General features: G+C 47.3%; 1 protein-coding gene across 7 annotated transcripts in view; it reads left to right on the top strand.

Moving 5' to 3' along the window:
- Svil (supervillin) overlaps nt 1–24,416 on the top strand; it is a 185,428-nt gene that overhangs the window by 44,696 nt on the left and 116,316 nt on the right. For 3 of the 7 annotated variants that reach the window (XM_060380646.1, XM_060380649.1, XM_060380648.1), the window contains exon 2: nt 3,225–3,308. The exons of 1 other annotated variant lie outside the window; for it this stretch is intronic. The gene's annotated coding sequence lies outside the window, so the exon portion shown is untranslated. Of the gene's footprint in view, nt 1–3,224; nt 3,314–24,416 lie in introns of all 7 variants that reach the window. 3 more of the 7 variants (XM_060380643.1, XM_060380645.1, XM_060380644.1) reach the window with 1 other exon arrangement.

Raw genomic sequence — 24,416 nt, 5'->3', positions numbered from 1 at the left:
GTTACTGCATTTTGCTTCTAGGCTAGTCTCTTTCACTGACAAGCTAGTTTCTTCGTAATGGTTTTCTTTCGACTGGTTCGGGTCTAGATTTAGTGCTAACAGGATGAGAAGTTAAAAGTGCCAGTCTTTTAAGTGTGTGTGCGAGGAGCTGGACCATTCCCGTTCACTGGTAGGCAATGGTGACCTCTACAGTTCCTACCGATGGAGGCCCTTCAGAGGAAGTTGTTTCCTTTTGGTTTATTTTCCACTTGGAGTCATTGATTGATTGACTGATACTGTTTTGACAGTTTTCTACAGGAGGCATTTAATTTTTGGACACAGTCAGTTGTTGATTGATGATTATTCTGTAGTTCTGGTGATGGTCGTTGTCGCTGTGGCTGAGGCCACCCTAAGGCTGAGATTAAAGGTCAGCCTCCTGAGCCCACAGATTCCTCAGCCTGTGCAGACCAGGCATGTTTAGAACGAGAAAACCCCTGTATTGAACACACACTGACTCCTCAGTGTTGTTCTGAAAGCTGTGCAGTGCAACAGTGATTTCCATGGCTTGTTAGCGATCACAGGTCATCTGGAAATGATGGGCAGCTCTGTGGAGGCCTTGGGTAGGTTACTTAAATATTCCATGGCTCTGCTAAGGAACTTGAGCATCTGGGCATTTGGCTGTCCACAGGCAACATGGAACCAATCTCCTGAGAATGGCCCGGCTGCCCCTGTCCTGTTCATTGACTGATCAATATATGAATCAGGAGAGAGGTCCCTGAGCAGGAAGCAAGGCAGTCTGGGAAAGTCTCCTTGGGAAGAAAATTGAAAGGCATCTGAAGGAAATGCCTGAGGCTCTATGAAACTTTCTAAGAACCTGCTCTCCCTGCTTCCAGGCATCCTGTGAGGAGATTGAGAAATACCCAGAGTTTAGAAACTAGGTCCCAAAACAGGGGACCTTGCTCATCTCTAGAACAGGGACCATTTATGACTAAAGGGTCCCAGACCCTGCTCGTGAGAGGTAGCTACCCCTGGGGTAATTGAGAAGTGCATGAACAACACACTGGAAGCATCTGTACGCTATGAGCAACTGCCTCTGTCAACCCAACAAGTTAGGCCTCCCTTCCCTCCAGCTGTGCTTAGTGTAGGAAGGGCCTCTAAGTCAGGTCAGGACTTTTGCACAGACTGAGACCATGGGAAAGTGGGAGGAATACCCAGAGAGGCAGGCAAGAGCTTCCACTTGGCCCCAACGTTCAACTCTGTGTCTTCTCATTTTCTTTTTTTATTATGAGTGCCTACATGTATCCTTCTGGTGTGCCTAGCACCCCCAGAGCTCAAGGTGTCAGATCCCCTGGAACTGGAGTTATGGGTGCTTATGAGCCACCTGACAAGGTGCTGGGAAAGGAATCCCAGTCTTCTGCAAGGACAGCAAGTGCCCTTAACCTCAGCTAGCTCCTCGGACGCCTCCTTCCTTTTTGTAAACCGCATTGGGAATTCACTCCTCAGTGTTCCATTTTTGTTTGGTTTTGTTCTTCCACACTTTTTTCTCCCACTTCAGTTTGACTAGACTTTTTAGTTTCAACCTGTCACTAAACTTAAATTGGTTTTTCTTTCTCTCACATTATCCTGACCTCAGTGAGCTGGTCCCCCACCACACACTGCCCTGTGAAGGTGCCACAGGTGCTGAGGAGACTTCTTTGTCTAGGGTCACATCTGCCTTTTGCCTTTGAGCAAACTGCATTCCTAGGAGAGTGGCTTGTCAGCTTTCGGAGTCCTTCCTGGTACTTGGGCTACCGATCTCCACTGAGGAATTCCTTCTACCTCGGCCTACATTTCTGTAGCTCACAGTGTCTTGTACACATCAAGTTTAGAGGCCCTTGTTCTCTCTGGAGGTAGGTGGCCAGATGCAGACTTGCCACCTGGGCAGAGAGGAGAAGCCCTATCTCCTGCCTGTGGCTTGTTTCTTTCCTTTCCCTTCGTTTTTATGGCTCTCTTGGTCTTTCCCATCTTTGGTATTTCTCCTCTTCTGAAGGAGCCACATTCCTCCATAGTTTAGGGTACAGGAGAGGAGCCCTAGGGGGAAAGGCAATCTCTAATTGGCCTAGCTCACTTTATAAGGCCTCCAAAGCATTTTAGTAATACACAGATTTGTGGGGAAAGAAAGAACATGATTTTTTTTATGTACACAAACAGATGATGGTCTGTTTGACCCTGGGGTTTTTATGCACCACAGCTGTCTTTGTGGTTTCAGGTAATGAGTCAATGGCTGTCTGAATTTCACCATGTGGTTCATTTTGCCTTGTGGAAAGGTCACATGGACCGCCACCCCTTTACCCAGGAAAGGTGGCTCCTTCATGTGTTGTATCTGCTTCTGGGTCTGGAAATGAGCCCCATTCTCTGGAAGCCAGCTAGATCACGCTTCTGCCACAGGTTGGAACCAGTCCTGTCCTCCACACGGATGGGGCATCTTTAGCCTGCTGCCCACTGCAGGACACTTGGCACTCAAGTGAGCTCCTCCCTAACAGTCTAACAGGCTGATAAAGGAAGTGATGAAGAAGCTTGTCAGGAAATGGGTGGAAATAGCTCGGCAGCCTGTACAAAAGATTGCCCCAGACACTACTCACCGTCATGGAGCTTTGCTTTTCTCTGCATCTTGGGGCAGGAGCCTTGCTGTGTCAGCACCTCCCACTGCTGGGCCAGCAGAGTGCCTCACAGGCACTCACCCATTTCCAATGTGAGCCATGGTTCTCCCAGTCCGGCTGAGCCATGGTTCTCCCAGTCCGGCCGTCCCTCATTGAACACAACACCTTGCTACACAAGATACATGGAGGCCTATTTGTTGATGAGCATTCTCCTCCAGCACCTTCGAGGGCAGGCACACTGGTCCCATAATCCCCAGCTTTCAAGAAAAGTAAGCTTTCAAGATGGTCCCACCCTGGACCCAGTGTTCAGAGACAGTTCCCTCTGGGTGTCTGCTCTTGCCTCTGAGTACCCAGCACCTCTTTCTCTAAGGGATCCAGCATTGCCAATGCCTCCTGGAGGTGGAATCTAACTCCCAGAGGAGGCCTTCTGCCCTCTGGCTTCCACAACTCTCTGTGTTTGTGAGAAAGTCTAGGGAGCGAGGTGTTCCGCTTCTACGCCTGTCACTGCCGTCAAGGGTTGGGCATGGGGTGGTATGCTGTATCATTAGTTGTTGTCTTTCTCAGACCTCAAAGTAAGAGCTTGCCTTCTCTCTCCCTCCTTCCCAGAGAGTTCAGCCAGATAACTTGGAAGTCTGGAAAGCTGAAGAGGCGATGAGGAGGGTGTCTGCATCTGAAGGCGTGGTTTAACTGGTAAGGTGAGTCTTTGTGGAGGGCACACACATTTTGGAGACAGCAGAGCACAGTGCTAGCCTGTTTTCTGAGTGCAGGTGAAGGCACGCAGTGAAGGGTGGTCCTGTCTACCTAACACACAGCCGAACAGAGCCCTGAGAAGTGTAAGCTGTTCCTGGGATGAGCATGTGTTCCCAGCTTATAGGGACGTGGAGTTCTCAGCCGTCCTGTGATAGGGACTGGCAGGACAGGGAGGTTAAAGGAAATGTGAACGTTTCTTCCTGAACTGAATCGTGGTCCTGAAAGAGCTCTGACCGGCTCTAACTTAAACTTTTTGGGTTTTTAGACAAACTTATAGCCCAGGCTCATGATTCTCCTGCCTCAGTGTCTTGAGTGCTAGGATTACGGGCACATTTTACCTTGCTCACCTTACTTTAGACTTTTTATAAAGGAACAGAGCTGGCACAGAAAGGGAGGCAGAGGCTTACTGCGGGGGACTGTTATGAGCCTACCTCGGGACAATATTTCTCCGAGCGTTTCCTGGAGCGCAGCTTCCAGGCTGTTGACGCAGTGGGCATGGTGGTGCGGTCAAGTGACTGGGAAAGGTTGCATCAACTAACTGGTCTAAGAACTGATGGACCTTACAAGTCTCCATGGCTGTGTGTAGTCAGCAGTGCTGGCCTTGATCCTGTGCAAACTGTGGCTTGTGAGCAGCATTCCACTTGGGAATCAGGTATCTTCTGAACATCAGCCACAGTGGTGCAGACACCAAGGATGCAGCTATCGACGGGATTGGCAGTGCTTATATGCAGAGTGTGAATACTACATGGGACAAAAGGAATCACTAAGACACAAAGGCTTAATAGAATGATTCCCTAGAGCTGGGTGGCCTGCCTTTCATACTGAATCTGACCGTTTGTATCTTCCTCATGGTAGAAGGGCATGTAGCCTCTGTCTCCTTGTATATCGGCCTCATAGGAGCGGTTGTTACAAGGACGGAAATTATGAATGCTGGCAGGACTACATTGTATACAGATGCCATCAGATCTGTTCATACAGTGAAAATAGCTGAACCCTCTGGCTCAGGTTGAAGGTGGAGAGATGGGATGACTTGCAGTACAGACTTAATGCATGTGAGCAATGGTAAGCTAAGCTGAAGGTAGGCAGAGGGTGTGGGGGAAAGGGAGCAAAGGTTCGGGGAAGTCACTGATTGAGTCCCATGCTTTCTTGTGTTCAACGACACTCAGGAAGTCAGGCTGTCACCTGAAAAGGACATCTGTGCAAGCCCGTTCGGAATGGGCAGAAAGCTTTCTTCTGATGTCAGAGATGAGAAGAGGATGCTCACCCCACCACTGCCCTTTAGTATTTGTGCTGGTTAATTTAAATATGTGGGCTTGACTAGATGAAAGGGACTACAGCGCTAAAGAACTGGTCAAGCTGTGTGTGTGTGTGTGTGTGTGTGTGTGTGTGTGTGTGTGTGTAGGGCATTTGGGGAGGAGATTGTGAGTCAGTAGAATGCATGGGGAAGATCTGCTCGCCACGTGCGAACACCACCCAGTCAGCCAGCACGTCAGATATATGGAAAAGACCAAGAAGATGTTGATTGTGTCTTTCTCCTAGAGCTGGAGTATCCTTATTTTCAGTCATTGGACATTACCAAGAATTCTAGAGACTTTGGACTCCTGTCTCACACCATAGCCCTGAAAGTTCTCAGGCTTTCTGCCCAACTGGACCAACAGGTCTGGCATTGCCTTCTCAGTTCTGAGGACTTTGGACTTGGCCTGAGCCATGCTCAGACATCCTTTGGTATCTCTAGCCTGTAGGTGGCCCACTGTGGACTTAGTCTTCGTTATCAAAAAACCCAGAACCCCAAATAACTCACCTCTAACCCATCCATCCACCCTTCCATCCACACATCGATCCACCCTTCCATCCACACATCGATCCATCCATCCATCCACCCACCCACCCACCCACCCATCCACCATTTGTCCATCATTTAGTTTGTCCTTCTTCCTGGTTCCATTTCTTTGGTAAACCTGGAAACTCTCAAAACTAATGAAGGTTAGAAAGCTAATATGGTATTTTCTAGAGGTTGTAGCCAGGGCAGTTATGCAAGAAAGTGAAATGTGAGACTTTCAGATTAGAAAGGAAAGGACAGAACTATCTTTGTGTGCAGATGACACTATTTTATGTAAAGAAAATCCTTAAGAATCCATTAGTGTGAGAGAAAATGAATAAGATCACAAGGTTATAGGATATAAAACATGTGAAAAGATCAGTTGTATTTTGTAAACTTTAAATGAATAATATAACAAGCTTTTTCCATGTAGTGGCATGACAAGAATAGAAATAAATTTGGCAGATGTCGAAGAGAACACTGTTAACTATGAGACATCATTGAAATAAATAAATAAATAAATAACAAATAAATGTGAAAACATGTCATATTCATAAATCAGTATAGCTAGCATCATCAAAAACTCTGTACGCTTAGCAGGGCACAATGGCACATGCTGTAGAGCCAGCATGCAGAAGGCGAAGGTAGAAAGAGGCTGGCTTTGAGGCCAGGCTGAGCCTCACATTGACACCTTGTCTCGTAACAACAACAACAAATTCACTACTTGCCAAATTTATCCACTAATTCGATTCAGTCTCTATAAAACTTCAGCTGAATCCTTTTGCAGTTAACCCATGACTGAAGAGGCATATCAGTGGAGCCAGGATGTCCACAACAGGCTGAAAGGGAACAAAACAGAAAACTCCCCCTCCCGGTTTAAAATTACTTCCAAACCCAGCCTGGGCATCAGGTTGGAAATGCAGACACATAGGATAAACTCGAGGGTCTAGAAATAAATCCACACACCTGTGGTTGGTTGATTTCTGGAAATTTAGGAAAACAATTCCAAGAGGAAAGAATGCTGAGTGTCTGTGGCACAGTGTCTCTGGTGACGGGCTGTCCATGTGCAGAAGGATGAGACTGAGGCCCTTCCCCACACCATATCACAAAAGTTAATTCAAGACTAATCAAAAGCCTACTGTGAGAGCTACAGCTTTAAAAGTGATAGGAAACTTGGAAGAAACTAGAAGAAAACATAAATTTAATGATTTTCAACAGGATGTGGCTTTTAAGATACAACATGGAAAGCACAAATGACAAGAGAGAAACTGAAGTGACGGTCGTTAGGATTAAAGAGTTCTGTTTATCAAAGTGCAGGGACAAGAAAATGAAAGGGCTGGAGAGGCGGCTCAGAGGTCAGGAACTTCTTCTGTGCAATCATAAGGACCAGAGCTTAGACCCCAGCACCCACGTAGGAAAAAAAAATGCGAGATGCAGTTCTGTGCATGCTTGTAATCCCAGCACTGAGGGGGCAGATAAAACAGCATGACTCTGGGTCATGCTGGCTGTCAGCCTCGCTGAGAGATGCAAGATCCTGGTTCAACAAGAGGCCCTGCCTTAAATAAGAAACAGTGGTGAGCGTGATAGAAAAAGACAGTGGACACTCTCGGGCATGCACCTGTACATACTGAGAGAAAACTAACAAAACAAAAACAGTTTCAAGTCATATGTGTGGTATGGGGCTATATTTAGAACATGTTAGGGCTTTTATGACTTACAAAAACAATTAAGACTGGGTAGAAGCATGGATAGATGTTTTTCAGAGAAGATGTGGTAATGGTGAAGAAGGGCAGGAGAAAGCTTTTAGCATCATTGTTTCCTAGGGCAATCAGGCACCATGTCATCCCTGGTGTGGAAGACGTGTAAGGATGGGTGTGACGGGTACTGGTGAGAACGGAGGGGTGTGGGCTTTCCTATGCTGCTGAGTTCTGTGGATACACGAGGCTGGGGGTGCAAATGTGGCGATGAGTGTTGAACTCTGAGGTACAGTCCAGAGAGGAGGTGAAACACCATGACAGGCAAACCTACAACCAGTGGTCACTGAGGTTAGTATGAGGTAGGTTAGAGTCACAGAGCCACAGAAGAACCTGGGTCAGCAGAGCTGTGGCCTGAGAGAGGCCCCTGATGTAAGTTGACTTGCACAGAGAGAGGGTCCACAGAGTCAAGAATTACCCCGGAGCTCTCAGTGAGAGGACTATTTTTCAGAAGCGTAGAGATGGATGTTGTCCACAACCTCCTCAGGAATGGCTCAGCCTTGGTGACACAAAGTCGGAGTGTGCCAAGGCAGTGTGGTGAGTGAGAAGGCAGGCAGAGGGAGACAGCTGTTTGATGCTGTAAAACAGACAGCATCACTTCCTGCTCTGCTGAAGGTCATTGCAGGGATGGCTGTTGGGTTGGAAGGCCTAATGCTCCTATGGTTAATGATCACACATGTAGCAGTGCCTGAGAACCTGCAGACCGAGTAGGCACACAGGAGGGCTTTGCAGAGCCGAGGTCCTGGAAAAACTGCCATGGTGCTCTCTGTTCTCCGGTGGTTGTGACTGTGTTTTGTTGTTTTGCTGTGTATTGTGCTAGGGGTTGAGCCCAAAGCCTGGGCACATGCTAACCATGAGCTTTACCGCCAAGGCACTTCAGGCGATTTGTTCCTCCCAAACTGTGATTGGGAGGAAAGTTAGAGAGGACACTATGCTCTTAGACGCTGTAGGGTCCTGACAGCAAGTGCTTTGCTGTTTGTGTTTATATGACTGGAGTATGGAGGCAGGCCCCAATGTTAAGGTAAAGGGGACAGAGGGAGAGAGAGAGAGATATAGAGAGACTGAGACTGATTGACTTAGGGTGTGCTTTTTGGAAATGTCAAAGATGCTGACTGGCTTTTGCCACCTCTGTTAGTGTGCCCCCATCACTACTGGACTTCTTTAATAATTTAGATGATTGAAAATTGCATTTTGAGATGCATGTTCCTTCAAGCGACAGCCCAGCCGTCCCTCCTCTTGGGAACCTGTTCCTCCCGGACAGGTTGCTCCTCAGACTGGAAAGCCCTAGTGCTAAGTTTTGAGCAAATATCATGGTTTGAGCAAATGAGTTCAGGGCTCATTGTGATCAGTCTGAGCAGTATTTTTCTTCCTGCCAAGTGTGTGTGTGTATGTGTGTGTGTGTGTGTGTGTGTGTGTGTGTTATTTTTGACCCCATGAGTTGGGAGTTGCTTTACTATATTTTATTGTACATGTGGGAATTATGTATTGAGGGTTTTGTGGAAAAAAAGTTTCCAGTATTACTTTCTTTAAAATGTTGCTATTCCAGAAAAGGTATCTTTTTTTGAATTTTGTTTTCATCCGGCTTCGGACTTTAGCATCTGTCAACTTCCAGTCACTGCACACTGAGTGGTTATCTAGGAAGAAATGATTGACCTTTGATCCTTAGCTGCATGCTAAGGGATACTTTCCATGGCTTGATTTGTGAAGAGTGAGAGAAAGAGCTGCAGAGAAGAAGGGTTGGAAGCCTCTGCTGGGGACTCAGCCTTGCAGCTAGGCTGCAGCAGGCCTCACCATGGCCAGGGCCAGGCCAGGTCAGTGTGCTCGTTGTCTGGTTCTTCTCGGATCTGCTGTGGGTAGCAGGTGCTGCTGACAAGGAGGAGTTCCGATTCCATGTGCTTCCGGTGGATCTGTGCAAATTGCTTTGTTTCTCAGAAACATCTCATTTGTCTTGGGCAGTAGCCAGGTCTCTAATGTGGGTGGTGTGTGCTGTGTCATAAACTTCAGGCCCCGGAGCCTGAGTCTTGCCTTGCTGTTGGCTCAGATGCTCCTGTGGAGCCAGCCTCAAGCCTGTGGGAGACTTCAGGGTAGAGTGAAGGAATGCGCTCACACCTGGGTGGACAGATGGCTATGGTGGGGTGAGCTAGTGAGGAGATGGCAGAAGAGGCCAGGTGAGGGAACTGGGGCCTTCCTAAGCAGGGCCGTGGAGTTGCGTTTAGACAGTTGCTTGGCACTCCATGGGCGGGGGCTGTCTTCTGTTGTCGCTGTTCTTATACCTGGCAGGGATGGCTAGATATTGATGATGAAATTGACTTCCGGACAGTCAATTAAACATCCCATGAAAATTCTAAGTAAAATTGTATGTGTCTTCCCCTCCTGAGTTCTTTCTTTCCTCTCCCTCCCTCCTTTCCTCCTTCCCTTCTTTCTCTCCCCATTTTTTTTTCCTTTCTCCTTTTCTCTGCTGCCAGCTACCCAAAATACCAAGGGTATCCAACTCTCTATCAGGCATAATTAACCAGAATATAGCCTTTCTAAAGGAATCACTTTCTCTTAAAAGTCTTTTATTAAATCTAATTAATCTCTAGGCCTAATTTATAATAACATTTACTGTGGGACAGGAAGGAGGAACAATGGCTGCAGCAGACCTTTGTACCTCTGCATGCCTCTCCTACCTGTGTACTCTCCCGTTCTCCATCTTCCCCATACATGCACCCCGAACATGCATCCAGCCTGTAATTGCATGAAAAATAAGGTGGAACAGCCTTGAAGGGCAAACAGGGCATGCGCCACAGTAAGGTAAGAGGCCGACTCTAAATTGGAACAGGTCTTAGTGTTTCTCGTTTCAGTTTCTTTGGATTGTTTCACTAATTCCCATCTCTGGACTTAAGACTTTTCAAACATTCTTTGGCCCTGGGAGGGAGTTGTATAACCATAAAACTTGAGAATCCTGGCCCTGGAATAAATGTTCCTTAAAAACCCCAAGGACAGAAAATTGAATACAGCTGTGCAAAAGAGAGAGAGAGAGAGAGAGAAAGAGAGAGAGACGAGCAAGCACTGGTTCCAGGCTGCAGGCATCCTGACCAGCTTTCCCAGGGCACTTGGGTTGTGGCCTCTAGGAAATGGGATGCAGGGAGCAGCTTCAGGGATGGGCCAGGACTTCCTCAGAGCTGTGCTGTTGCTGGGTGGGGTGCAGTCACAATCCTCGTCTTGACTGTCCCCTGCACAGGCCGTGGTCCTTCCTGCAGAGGATTGGGGTTTCTAGGTGGTTTTGTTAGACACCCTGAGTCCACAGCACTTGCAGTCCCTGGTAAAGGAACCTCGGAGCCTACAGGCAGCCCCAGAGTCACAAGAACCGAAAGGGTTTCCCTCTTCTCCTGAGGCCCTGGGATCATTGCCCAGCCCGAGAAGTCCTCTGAGTGTTGTCCTGAGAACGAGGCAGCCCTCCCCAACCCCAGCCTAAGTATGAAAACCAGGATGTTGATTCTGGTGTTCGCCTGGTGGGTCTCTTTATTCGGGCTGTGGTTCTCAGGGAGCGGTCACCATGGGCCCTAACCTTGAGGCGGCCTGGCATTAATCACTTTCTCTTTGTCAGACTGTGTAACTGTGATTTGTACTTCTTCCTTTACAAGATTAGATTACTGTAATTTTCATATCCTGGATGGCTCACTAGGGGTTTCAATTAATACTTTGTTGGTACAGGAAGCATTCTTGTGTTTCTGGGGAGAAAGGAATAAACTTGCCTGCTTGGCCATCATCTGCACTCATCAGACAGGGCCCCTCTGAAAAGCGATCCTTCCTTCAGGACTTCAGATAGCTGTCCATGAAGGATGCTGTGCCTCCCTCCTTGTTTAACTGATGCCAAGCCTGTAGGATAAGAATGCATGGAGAAAGCCAGGGAGCTCCATACTGACATCAGACTGTTTAATGAGAGAACTCTTTCCCAAAGAGGCACTTTGGAAGGAGACAGACTAATTCAGGCATGTGGGATCATCAGCCCAGAACCAGCCTGGGGTAAGGTGAGGCAAGGGTACCCCAAGGGTCAACTCTACCTGTAAAATACTCTTAACTCTGGTAGTTTTTCTTTGGGACCTCCCTTTTTCTCTCCCCCCCCTTCTCTGTGTGAGTGGGTATGTGTGTGTGTGGGGGGGTGTCTTCCTCAGTCACTCTCCTCCTTAGTTTTTGAAATAAGGTCTCTCCCTGAAACTGCAGCTTGCTCACTCCTCTAGACCGACTGGCTGGTGAGCTCCAGAGATCCTTCTGTCCTTGCCTCCCCGTTCTGGGGTTACAAGCTTCCCCTAGCTTGCTGGGGAATCAAACACAGGTCCTCATGCTTGCATAGCAAGCACTTTATCAACCATGCAGTCTCCCCAGCCCTAGAACTAACACTATTGCAATCTTTCAGCAACTATTTATTGAGCCGATCTCCTAGGCACTGTTCTAGGTTTTGGCACCAAACAGGCCACAAAGCAGACAGAATGTCTGTCCTCACAAAGGTCATGTTTCATGATCCTGGGTCTCTGTGGAGCCATGAGGGGAATTGTAGGGAGGAACTTCGGTTATGCAAATGTATGCACTTCCTTCCTCCCACACAATGGATCTTCCTATTCTACTGCAACATGGATCGAGTGTATTTTCCAGCCTAACTCTGCTCTTTGTGAGGAGGCATGGGTAAGTCACTTGGCCTCAGGACTCAGATCTTTGAAGGGATGGTCTGCTGTACTGTCCTTGGGAGAGAGAGGCTGAGGTATGTCTTATTCTTGTCGTCCCCCCTCCCTCCCCATCTATCGAGTCTTCTTTCTTCCTTCTTGACTCATGGATTCCATCTCTCTCTGCCCCCTTTCTTTCTTGGTCCCCTATGGTCCCTCACCCTTCCCCTGGAAGCTGTTGTGCTTCTGCTTTGTAATTTGAGATGGTGCTTTGTCAGGGAGTGACAGAGTCTTGGTTCTTGTAGAACCGAATGTAGCTACAGAGGGACACTTGGCCCAGGCCAGTGATTTTCAGTGCCTGGACACAAATCAAATCTTCCCTAATGGCAGGGAAATGAGAACATTAAGAAACTGAAATGCATGTTTGATGGATTCAGCTGCCTTCTGAATCCTTCCATTGCTTATTTTTCCTCAACTTGTACTGTTGGGGACCTGTGTTCCCAATGCCAAGTTGAAGCGACGTACACAGGCAAGTGACATGGTACATACAGTGTGCACTGGAGGGTCCAGACGTGTAACGTGCCGACAGTGGAGGGAGTCAGCGCCATAGAAGACTGTACTGTGTCGTGTCCCGCGCTGCGCGGTGACTGAGCCATGAGATGTCCATCATCGTATGATTGCTATAATGTGGAGAGTGCAGTGCTAGGAACAACTGTACCGTGGAGGCTACAGTGCTGTAGAATGACTATGCAATGGTGAGTCCAGTTGTGGTGTAGGATGACCGTACCGTAAAGAGTCCGGCACTGTAGAATGGCTGTACCATGGAGAGTCCCAAGCTTGGAAGTCTGTACCACGCGAGTACAGCTCTCTCGAATGACTTGACTGGAGAGAGTTCATCTCTGGAGAATAGCTGAACTGGGGAGAGTCCAGCACTTAGGATTACTATACCATGGAGTGTCCAGGGTTGAAGAATTACTGTTCTGTAGAGTGACCATTGCTGTAGGGTTCCTGTGCAGTAGAGGACTCAGCACTTTAGAGGACTCTACCGTAGACCATTGAGCACTGCAGAATTACTGTACTGTGGAGTGTCCACTGTTGAGGAGTGACTGTACGGTGGACTGACCAAGGCTATGGGAGGACTGCATAGTGGAGGCTCTAGCACTACACAATGACTGTGTCTTCCATGGTCCCAGGCTGTAGAATGGCTATATCGTGGAGTGTCTAGCAATTTAGAATGAATGTGTCATGCAGGATGCACTCGGGAGAACGAGAGTACCGTGTGTGGATCCAGCTTTGTAGAACGGCCATAGAGTTGCTTGTAACTCCGTTGCGGAGAGTCCAGCTCTGCAGGACGCTGGTACTGGGGAGGGTCCAGTTGTCTATGGTGACAGTATTCCTGCAGATTCTGACTGCAGAATGACTGCTCGGTGGAGGGTCCAACACTGTGGCATGACTGTACAGTAGAGCCCATCACGTTAACTCTGTGTAGGTTCCGGTGCTATAGAACGGTTGTACTGTGAAGGGTCCACTGCTGTGAGATGGCTGTACTCAGGGCTATAGAACGGTTGTACTGTGAAGGGTCCACTGCTGTGAGATGGCTGTACTCAGGGCTATAGAACGGTTGTACTGTGAAGGGTCCACTGCTGTGAGATGGCTGTACTCAGGGCTATAGAACGGTTGTACTGTGAAGGGTCCACTGCTGTGAGATGGCTGTACTCAGGGCTATAGAACGGTTGTACTGTGAAGGGTCCACTGCTGTGAGATGGCTGTACTCAGGGCTATAGAACGGTTGTACTGTGAAGGGTCCATTGCTGTAGCAGAAGTGTAATGTGCAGGGTCCGGTGTCACAGAATGACTGTGCCTTGAAGTGTCTGCCCCCGGGGAATGACCGCACTGTCACAAGTCCAGCAGTGTAGAATGATGCTGCCACGTACATCTAGCACAGTAGAAATGTTGTACTGCATATGCCTGTAGAATTTTTGGGATGTGGGTTGTGTCACCTTTGAGTGTCCAGTGCCGTAGAATGACTGTAAGGAGCTGTAGGCTCACTGTACCATGGATGGTGCTAGGATATGGAATTGCCTATATGGAATTGCGTATATGGAATTGTACGCTCAGGGTTCTATGATGACTTCCAGTATGGGGTCCTTGCTGTAGAATTATCATCCCACTGTGTGCCCCGTGTTACTGGGTGACTCTAGCCTGCAGGATCCAATGCTGTAGCATAAGAGTGTTGTACATTGTCCAGTGCTGTAGAGTGGCACGCTGTGGAGAGCCCAGCGATGTAGAATGTCTGTGCCATGCGTGGCCCACTGCTGTGGAATGGCTGTACCGTAGAGCGTCAAGTGCTGTGGGATTATTTCACTATGGAGGGTCTAGCTCGATGGACTTAATGTACTGTTGGTTCCCCTCATTGTAAGTTCATTAGGCTCTGGAATTGCCATGATGCAGCCATCACGTGTTTCTGGACAGGATAAGCTAGAACCCTCCCAGGCTGCAGGCGTGTGCTACCAGCTGGGTGGTGCACACCTTTGAGGGCATGCTCTTCCGGGCCACCTCACCCCCGATTCCAGTGGATAGAATGCTCCTGGATTCCTGGCAGTAGCACAGGGCTTACATTTTTTTCTGGCAATCCTTGGGAAGAAAGAGGTTCGGCATGCTCTTCACTCGGGACTCGGGGTGGGCAGTTCTCTGTTGGTGTCTAGGCCAGTGGAGGAATCACAGTGGTGCTGGGCCTGATGACGGTGCGCCTGTGTGGAGAGGAGAAGGCCGGCGCATCTTGGCTGGTGCAGGAAGTCCTCACTCATCTGGGTTTGTCCGTCAACGTTGCCTCGCTGGAGAAGAGTCTCTGGGGTTCTGCCATAGCATATCTGCTGCTCCAAGGAGACAGAACGTCCCTATTTTTAGATGTCTAACAGTCTGACTGGAGCATGTCACACTTTGGACATCTCTGCTTACTCGTAGCACTCTTACCCTGGTGTCCAGGAATGTGATGTTGGTCAAGCTGAAACCGAGGCTGTGTCCCTGGAGTCTGGACCAGGCTCACCCCTGGCAAACTCCTGTTTTGTTTTGATCCCGAGGCCAGCATGTCTGGGCTGAACTTTGTAGTGCAGCCATGGCTCTGGGGTTGCCACTAGGGAGAATCAGCTGCGTCATTTGTTCAACCCACTGACTTACAAATAACCCCAGAGCTCAAAAGATCTTCATCTGAAGCCAGTTGAGTTTGCCAGAAGCTTTCAGAAAGAGAGTACAGACAGACAGACTCCACAGATTACCTGAATGACCAAGAAAGCAAGGGATTGACTAGAAATCATCATTACTGAAGATATTTGTCTTTTAAATAAAGCGGCATACAAGCAAAGTGAGTATGGGATAGATGGCCACAGTGTTAGGCCCACCCTTATGCGTGGAGATTAGGAGACTATGCACAGCCTTGTTAGGACCCTGTGAATGAATCCAAGTCTTGTCCTGCCATAGCAGGGATCAGGATAGTTAGTACACAGGCCCTGACTCTGTAGTCTTCCATCTCCTGGAAACGAGAAGCTTTAAAAAGATGTTCAGTAACTGCCCAAGTTCATTGCCATTAAAAGGCAGGACTCTTCAGAAGGCAGAAGCCTTAAGAGTATTGTGGCCTTGCTTTCCCTGTCCTGGTCAGGCTCCGATGTCATGATTATTTTAGAACAAGAAGGGACATAATGAGACCAAGGCAGCTACCCAGAAACCCTTGGTAAGCCCTACCTAGCTTGCTTTCTGAATTATGCATTGATTCATGATCCTGAGAAAAAGCAGAAAGTCTTGTAACTGCATTAAAACACCTAGGGCTTGGAAATGTGCTGTCCCCAGAACCTAGACAATGAAGCATACACTTAAAATCCTAGCGCTGGGAAAGGGGAACCAAGAGCATCTCTGGAGTGCACTGGCCACTCAGCTGCATCTACTCAGCAGTTCTAGGTCTTAGGGAGACGCTGTCTCTAAAGAAACAATACCTCATACAGGTGACACCCAAGGTTGACCTCTGGCCACCAAATGCATATACAAACACAGTGCACACACATCCACACACATATTAAACAAAAGAAAGCAAAGAAAAGGAGCTGGGAGAAAGAAAGGAAGAGAGAAGGGAAGGGAGGAAGGGGAGGAAGAATGAATGAATGAATGAATGAATGAATGAACGAATGAATCTACCCATAAGTGCTTGTGGATTTCACATCACAAACATTTATTACCTTTATGGAGTGGCTGACTGACTCATGTTCCTCAGAAATAAAGAAATCACAGGTCCTCTGCCCTTTCAGGGCCAGGGAAGGGTTTAGTGGAATTTTAAGGGTGGTGAGGACTTTCCTGAGTGAGGAGGAGAGGGACAGGCATTCACTGGAGACAGGAGTGCCTTACTATGGCAGTATGGCTTGTGTGGCTTCTTGTGGTTGACTTGATGGGGTGGCAGTGACGTGGCATGCCACTCAAGAGCCATGAGGGGTCATGCAGTGTACCCTGTACATTCTGTGTTCTGCCAATAGTGCTGTGCCAGATGGTACCTGGAGAAATTGCCAAAGCTCTAAGAGAAAATCAGTTCCTGGCCAGAAATGAGGTGACCTCCAGGCTAAGTGTAATTTCTCATGTATTTATAAAGGACTATTATTAAATATTTAGCCAATTTAATGGTAAAGCTTGGCAAGCAAGGCGAAGAGTAACTGTCCAGTAGAGTAGCTGTCCGATAGAGACAGCTCCGCATGGGGCCACACTGAAAAGAAATTGCTGGGCGGAAGCCGGGGCAGGGAAGCAGCGGGCTGGATGGTGTGAGCGGTGGCTATGAGGGAGAAAAGAGCTTGGGGACTCCTGGAGCAGGCCTGGCTTGACTGTGAGCGGAAGCAGACAAGAAGTCTGAGGCTCTCCCAGAAAGGTTCTGAGGTTAGGGCTGCACCTGGCTCCCGGCTTAGGGGACCAAGATGCAGGGTTGAAGGGCAGTCGGTTAGGAAAGCAGGATGAATTTCCCCAGTTGGAGCAGATGCGTGTGACGTTATTTGTCTTGAGTTTCCCGGTCCTGGGAGATATCCTGGGAGGCTGGGGAGATGGCTCAGTGGTGATGGCGTGCTCAGCACCCGTATGAAAAGCAAGCACATGCCCCTGTAGCCCCAGGACCAGGGGTGGAGACAGGGAGATTGCTGGAGTTTGTTGGCTGCCAGCCTAGCCAGCAAAACAAAACTAAGTTTTAGGTTCAGTGAGAGACCTTTCCTCGAGGGAGTAAGGTAGAGAGTGACAGGGGAGAAAGAACAGCCGAAGCCCTCCTCTGACCTCTGTGTGTTCTCATGGGTACAGACAAGCAACACATGCATATATGTGCACACAAGTATGTACATTCACAGAGTAAGCAAAAACTAAAAAGAATTAATACAGAGGGGTCACATCTTCTCAGCTAGTGTTCCCATTGGCAATGTCATATAAAGAGATCGTATCTCCTCAGCCAATATTCCAGTGGGAACATCTTGCAGACTATGAAGAGGGATTCCAACAAGGACACTGACACTGATTCAGCAGTTGAACAGAGTCATGTGACAAGCGCCTCCCATGGTTCCCTCTGTAGCCTGCTCACTGCATCCTTAGCCGGGGTCATCACTGCCTGCTCCTGTTACTATGGAAAGTTACAGAAATGAGTCTATACCTTAGCAGTCTGGGTTTGGCCTTCTTTTGCTCAGCTTGATTCCTGGAACATTTTTCCAGGTCATTACATGTGTCAATAATTGGTTATTTTATTCCATAGTCATATTCAGCGGTGTGGATACACCACAGTGAAGAATGCTTGTTTGTTTGTTTGCTGCTGCCCAGGAGCTCTTAACAGCTGGCCATATTTGCTGTAGGCCAATTACTGAGCTCCTTATTCTGCACCACTGTCTAGTTTGGTTTTCTGTTGCTGTGTTAAACATCATGAATAAAGGTAACTTGGGGAGGAGATGTTTTATTTGTCATACATTTCCAGGTCACAATCTAACCCCAAGGGAAGCTATTGCAAGAACTGAAGCAGAAACTGGAGGAAGGCAGCCTACTGGCCTGTTCTCTGGCTCATGCTCAGGCAGTTTTCCTCTATACACGGGACTACGTGCCCAGCGTGGTACTGGCCACTGTGGACTGGGACCTTCCACATCAGCCAGCCGTCAAGACTGTTCCCTACCAACAGGGCTACAGCCAGTCAGATCTGAAGAGACTCCCTCTTCCCAAGGGATTGCCCAGGACAACCGTGGATCTCTCCACGTCAAGGCATGTCTCTTTACCATCAGTGTCATATTTTTCCCTGTCAAGATTATTTTCATTAGCTTAGAGCATGAGCTCTTAAATATGAATTTTAGAATAAGCAAAAAGATTCTTTCGTGGTTCTGATATAATGCTTGCAAGTCATTTTGGCCTTGATATCGTTATTATGTCGACTTCTCTGGTCCATGAACATAGTACATGATATGTTGAAATCATTCTGGGTGTTTTTCATCAGCATTTTGTGGCTTTAGCACTGGTTTACATGTCAATATTTTGCCTTTTTTTGGGATGATGGAAAGTTGTATTTTACTTTTCTGTATGTTCATTCTTAATATAAGATTAGTATAAGAGAGTGCATTTTTCTTAGAAACTGTATCATCATCAATGGTTGTGGTCCTTACATTATTCCATGACAGATTAGAATTCATAATAAAATTAATATTACAGTTTATTGATTGATTGATTATATTTTTTTTAAACAAGGTTTCTCTGTGTAGCCATGGCTGTTTTGGAGCTTACTCTGTAGACCAGGCTGGTTTTGAACCCAGAGGTTTTCCATCTCAGTGCTGGGATTAATGGTGTACACCACCAAGGCCAGCTTGATGTGACAGTTATTGATAGTCAGTATTGTCAAAGTACTAGTGGTTGAGAATAGCATGTGAGAAATAGTTTCTTGTCAACGACATTGGGTTATACTCATTATACAAATGAGTCTAAGTTCTCAGCACTAATTTTAACTTACTTGAATTTTACATTTTACAATGTTTTTTTTTGGAATTCTGGGTCTGGCGGGCATTTTTCTGACTTAACCCAAAACTTGAGGACCTTGTTTAAGTAGATTGTATGATTAGAATTCACTGGGATTGAGATAATCGAAGTTGGAAAGGATAAGGAAGAGACTGGGGGCTCAGCCTGCCTGATCCAGATCACATCAGTTAGAGACGTTGGGTCAGCCATGTGTAGATCAGGCACATGGTGCTCTGTGTCTGTCCAGAGACGTTGGATCTTTTTTTGGGAAAACAAACCGCAGAAGCGGTCCAATTTTCTTCTCCCATTTTTCTCATAGTTGACTGTTTCTGTTTTGTTTTTCAGAGAATTTTATTTATTTTGACCCTGCTTGGCTGCAGAGCAAAATTCCTTGTATAAATACATAAAGCGAGATGGACATAGTTGTATGTCTCTCATCCCAGCGTTCAGGAGCCCCAGGCAGCAAGTTTGTGAGTTCAAGCCAGCCTGGGTTTCATAGTGAGTTCTCTGCTACCCTTGGCTACCTAGTGAGAGCCTGTCTCAAAAACAGAACAAACAAACAAAAACAAAACAGAGTTGGAAGATAGCTTCTGGGGTGGGGGTGGAGCATTTGTGGTGCAAGCAGGAGGACCTCAGACTCTTCAGCACTTTATATGACTTTGGGGTCCCCTATCTCAGTGTTGAGGAGATGGAGACAGGCAGATCCAGGGGGTTCACGGGACAGGCAACCAACCTGAAAGAGTCTAATGGTCAGGTTTAGTGAGAGAACCCAGCTGCCTCATGGCAGACAGGTGGAGAGCCCTACAGGAAGGCACCCATGTCCTCCGCTGGCCTCAGTATGCAAATGCATGTACATACACCTGTGCACACACAGGCAGGCACACACCACCGCACACACAGTATCAACAAGGGCCTCAACAAGATAAACCGAAAGACCGGGGAAACGCTAAATTTGTAAGAGAGAAAATGAGATGGGGATCACAACTCAAATTAGATGCCGAAGTTATGCTGGAAATTTTTGTATGATTGTCATCTGGAAGAGGATTAAAAAATAGCTTGAAAGGGGTTAGGGATTTAGCTCAGTGGTAGGGTCCTTGCTAGCCAGCACTAGGCCCTGGGTTCAGTCCTCAGCTCCGGAAAAATAAATAAATAAATAAAAATTAGCTTGACAAACTGTTTTAAGCCTTGAACAAAACAGTCTGAAGCTGGTGTCCAATTGTCACACCTTCTCCAGATTATCTACTGTCCACATTTTAAATCAGCATTTAAAAATATCATCCTGAGTGAGCTATCCCAGAAGCAGAAGACACACATGGTATATACTCACTCATATAGACATATAATATAGGATAAACCTGCTAAAATCTGTACACCTAAAGAAACTAATCAAGAGGGAGGACTCTGGCTAAAATGTTCAATCCCTATCCAGAAAGGAAAAGAGGATGGACATCAGAAGGAGAAAAGAGGAAACAAGTCAGGAGCCTGACACAGAGGGCCTCTGAAAGGCTCTGCCCTGCAGAGTATCAAAGCAGATGCTGAGACTTATGGGCAATCTTTGGGCAGAGTGCAGGGAATCTTAGGAAAGAAGTGGGAAACAGTAAGATCTGGAGAGGACAGGGACTCCACAAGGAGAGCAACAGAACCAAAAAATCTGAGCACAGGGGTCTTTCCTGAGACTGATACTCCAGCCAAGGACCATGCATGGAGATAACTTAGGACCCGTGCACAGATGTAGCCCATGGTAGTTCAGTGTCCAAGTGGGTTCCATAGTAATAGGAACAGGGACTGTCTCTGACATGAACTGATTTGCCTGCTCTTTAATCACCTCCCCCCTGAGGGGGGAGCAGCTTTACCAGGCCACAGAAGAAGACAATGCAGCCACTCCTGATGAGACCTAATAGACTAGGATCAGAAGGAAGGAAAAGAAGTCCTCCCCTATCAGTGGACTTGGGGAGGGGCATGCGTGCAGAGGGAAGAGGAAAGGAGGGATTGGGAGGGGAGGAGGGAGGGAACCACAGGGGGGATACAAAGTGAATAAAGTGTAATTAATAAAGAATTAAAAAAAATGTAAATTCAGAAAAAAAAGTACTTATTTGTAAGGCCATGGTACACACTTGTAAGGCCATATGGTGTTTTGATCCATGGATGGAGTCACAATGCTTAGCTTCTCCATCACCGCAGACATTCTTCTTTTCTCATGGCTGCAGCATTCCTTCAGTATTTTGAACCACACAGTACAATACTTTCACCTGGCCAAGGGTTACTTTTTTTTCCAGGATCGTATTGTCCTGTAGGGTTAACTAGTGACAGGAATTCTGACCCTTGTTGTGAACCCTCCCCACTCCTGGCCGATGCAGCTGGTGGTCTGGGAACGTGACAGTCAGAGGCATACCAGCCAGAGGCCCACATAGCACACAGCTCTGCTCCCTGGCCCAAGACTTAATGAGCTTCCCGATTTACATCAAAGCTATGGAAGACAATTAGGACTCTTGGGCTTGTTCACAGCAGGGGTGCTTGCCCTGGTAAGTACCTTTGTAAACGGGAGCTGTGATGTTCAGTTTCAGTGTTTGTTTAAAAGTGCAAGTGGCCTTTTAAGAAGTGGTTGCGATTGTTTTTGTTGTTGTTGTTTTTAGTACTTAAGGTCTGTGCGATTTTGAAGAGAAACGGTGATGGTAGCCAGGTCTTGTTGACTGGGAGGATAAATCAGGGTTGTAAGCAAAATGTTTAGGTAGCTTTTCAGAACGTAGCCTGGCAATCCTCCCCGGGGAGTGACGTAAGCAGTGTAGAGGGGGCTACCGGGCTACCAGTCTGTGAAGGCTTGTGCTACTGTGTGTGCCCTGTCACCTGTGAACTAGTCTCTCTGCGTGTCTTTCTTTCTGTGGTGTTTGGGATCTGGGTTTTATCCATGGCATCCTGATCTTTTTTTTTTTTTTTTTTTTTAGTCTAAGTCCTAGCACTTAGAGGCATGTTTACTCATCTAATTCTGTATTTTCAGCTGCTTAGCAGCCAGGGTACCTTCTTGATTTCTCCATAAAACAAGCAAGAAACAATGCGGCCAACTGAGTTGTTTTCAAAGTGGCTGCTGGCCAGGCTGCTTGCAACAGCTGATGGGCTCTCTTGGTGTCAAGAGCTATTTCTGGTCCATTAGCTGCTATCAGGCCTCTCTAGTTCAGGCCATAAAAGGCTGGTCCCATGTGGAGCTGCCACATTGCCTCCGACCGTGCCCTCCACGGAAGCGTCCTCAGGTTTCATGTGGATTTACCCAGTAATGGATGACTCCACCAAGGCCAGGCTAGGCAAGTGCAGCCTCGAAGACACCGGGGGCCTGGGGACTTCAAAGAGGAAACTCTTTTTATTCATATTTTGGTGTTCTTTCTTCAGAGAAAGTCTTGGGATGTAGCCCTTACCTATTTCCCGAATCTGGCATCTCAACGCCCTCTGGAAAGCACCGTTCTAAATATACCCTGCTGTGAATCATCTCACTGATAGAGGCTGTTGCCTGCGTTGTTGACCGCTGATTTTATGCAGTGCCGCTGGCCTAACTTGGGAGATTTTTGCTTTTTGTTTAGACTTTAAGATAGCATTCATTGAAGAGACTCCACTCAAGAATACCCAAGGCTGAAAGAGAGGACGTAGCTGGGCTTTAGAGCGATAAGGAACTGCAGTGCGGTCCCCGCTCTTTTCACTTAGAGGAACAAGGATTACAGAGAAATTTGAAGTAAGTGAAACTCTGTGTGTACATGCAGCTGCTTATCTGCAGGAGCCTTCCTGGGAGCATGCTTCCTGGTGAGCTGGCGATTCCGAGCTCTGCAGCTTCCTGGCAGTACTGAGTTCCTGCAGTTGCCCCTGGGGCGCAGTTTAGGGGTTTGGGAAGATTAGATTCTCTTGCAAACAAAAGGAACTACTTATAACATGGAGAGGTTTATTACTGACAACTTGCTTAATGTAGCTTCGTAAGTACATCCTGGCTACAATTTAGCATTGAATTTGGATTTTGGTTTGAATTATACTTTTTTTTTTCCCCAATACAAGGCATTGTTTTATTTCAGCCCCCTCTCTCATGTATCTATCTATCATCTTATCTATCTATCTGTCTGTCTGTCTGTCTGTCTGTCTATCTATCTATCATCTACTTATCTATTCTGTCATTTATTGTGGTGCTGAGAATCAAACCCCAGCCTGTCAGGAATGCTCAGCTCTTGTTCTACCACTGGGCTACACCCCCAGTTCTCCCTTGTGTTATTGATTCATGTGACACTGCCAACTGCCTATGAATCTTGTGTGTGCCTACTCTTTGCTTCCAGGCTTCTGCCAATGCTGCTCAGATTCTTTAAGTCCGACATGTAGAACAGCTCAGGGCCATAATCTGAAAAACTCTGAAGGGCCTATAATCCCAGCACTCGGGGAGGCAGAGGCAGGCAGATCTCTGTAAAATCGAAGTCTACAAAGTGAGTCCAGGACAGCCAAGGCTACACAGAGAAACCCTATCATGAAACCTCCTTCCCCCACCCCCCACCCTGCAAAAAAATACAAAAAAAGCAAAACAAACAAACCCAGAATTCTGACATAAGGGTCTAAAATTTTCTCGTAGTTCATTTAAAAATTCTCCAGTGAGGAGTGTTATCATGTCTTTTTAATCCCTGGGGAGAGAGCACTGGACTCTGCCTTTTAATTTGGTGATTTGGAGATGGAAACTATAGATGATGGATTTGACATATGCCCCTGAAGGAAAAAAAAAATATTTTGTAGTAAGGTATGACATTGTGTCAGGTAGAAAATAGATTATCTGTGGTGAGAAACATCATTGGAATGCCTGCCGTGCTTCTCCACTGGAGGTTGTACTGCTGGTGAAATAGATTTTTACTACATGTGCCTGCTGCTATGGGGGGGCCCTGCTCAATGTGTGTGCTGTGTGGAGGTGCATGTGCTGGTACTCTGGCCACGGGTGGCACCTCTGGCTGAGAAGAACTGTAGTATGACACACACATGCATGTATACATGCACACACACATATACATACATGCAGACACACACACTCATACACACATATACACACACACATACGTACCCAGGAGTGGTGGCAAGGGTGGGAGTGCCTCTTCTCTCTAAGCCAGGAGAGCTCTCACACAAGTGTAGCAACTGAAGGCCCTGCTAGAAATAGGGCTTGTGTCACCCTCTGAAGGTGAGTAGCAGTGACCTATGTGCTAAAGAGAGGCGTTTGTGACTGACATTATTCCTACGGGAACAAGCTGTTAACAGATCAGGTGGGCTGGTACCCAGAGCATAATCTTTACAGTTTGGTAAATTCTGACCCTCTGTGGACATCTCCTGTCATCTGAAAGACACTTGGTTATCTTTGCACTTTTGAGACATCTGGAAGACTGAGCTGTAGTCCCTAATGCACACCTTTGACCACACCTGGGGACCTTTAATGCTCTATAACAGAAGACTTGCAAGCACAGGCAAGAACCTTTGGATTTTGCAAGGAGGCCCCTGAGCTGCAGCAGGCAGGGGCACAGGCCATGGGCTGGTAGCCAGTGGAAACCACCTTGATTGTAGGAACTTGGCGTGATGAACAGGAAGTCATGTCCCCAGAGTCTGGCTGTCTGGACCCTTTAGGATGATCCTGTAATTGTGTTAAAGCGTAAGGGTGGGGAGTGTCTTCCCAGGATGAGGGATATCTCCCCAGACAGAATTTCCTAGACTCTCCAGGCAGCTTTGCTTGTAACTGAACAAGAACCATATTGCCTTTGACCGGGTACCCTTAGCTACCCTCGGTACAGATTCCCTGGGCCTCTGTGTCCGTCGCTGATGTGGCCTGCCACTTCCTTGCCAGCCT

Source organism: Meriones unguiculatus, chromosome 3 (assembly GCF_030254825.1).
Source record: "Meriones unguiculatus strain TT.TT164.6M chromosome 3, Bangor_MerUng_6.1, whole genome shotgun sequence".
Classification (NCBI taxonomy): domain Eukaryota; kingdom Metazoa; phylum Chordata; class Mammalia; order Rodentia; family Muridae; genus Meriones; species Meriones unguiculatus.
The sequence above is the reverse complement of the archived record's forward strand: the minus strand, read 5'-3'. Positions and strand labels throughout refer to the sequence as shown.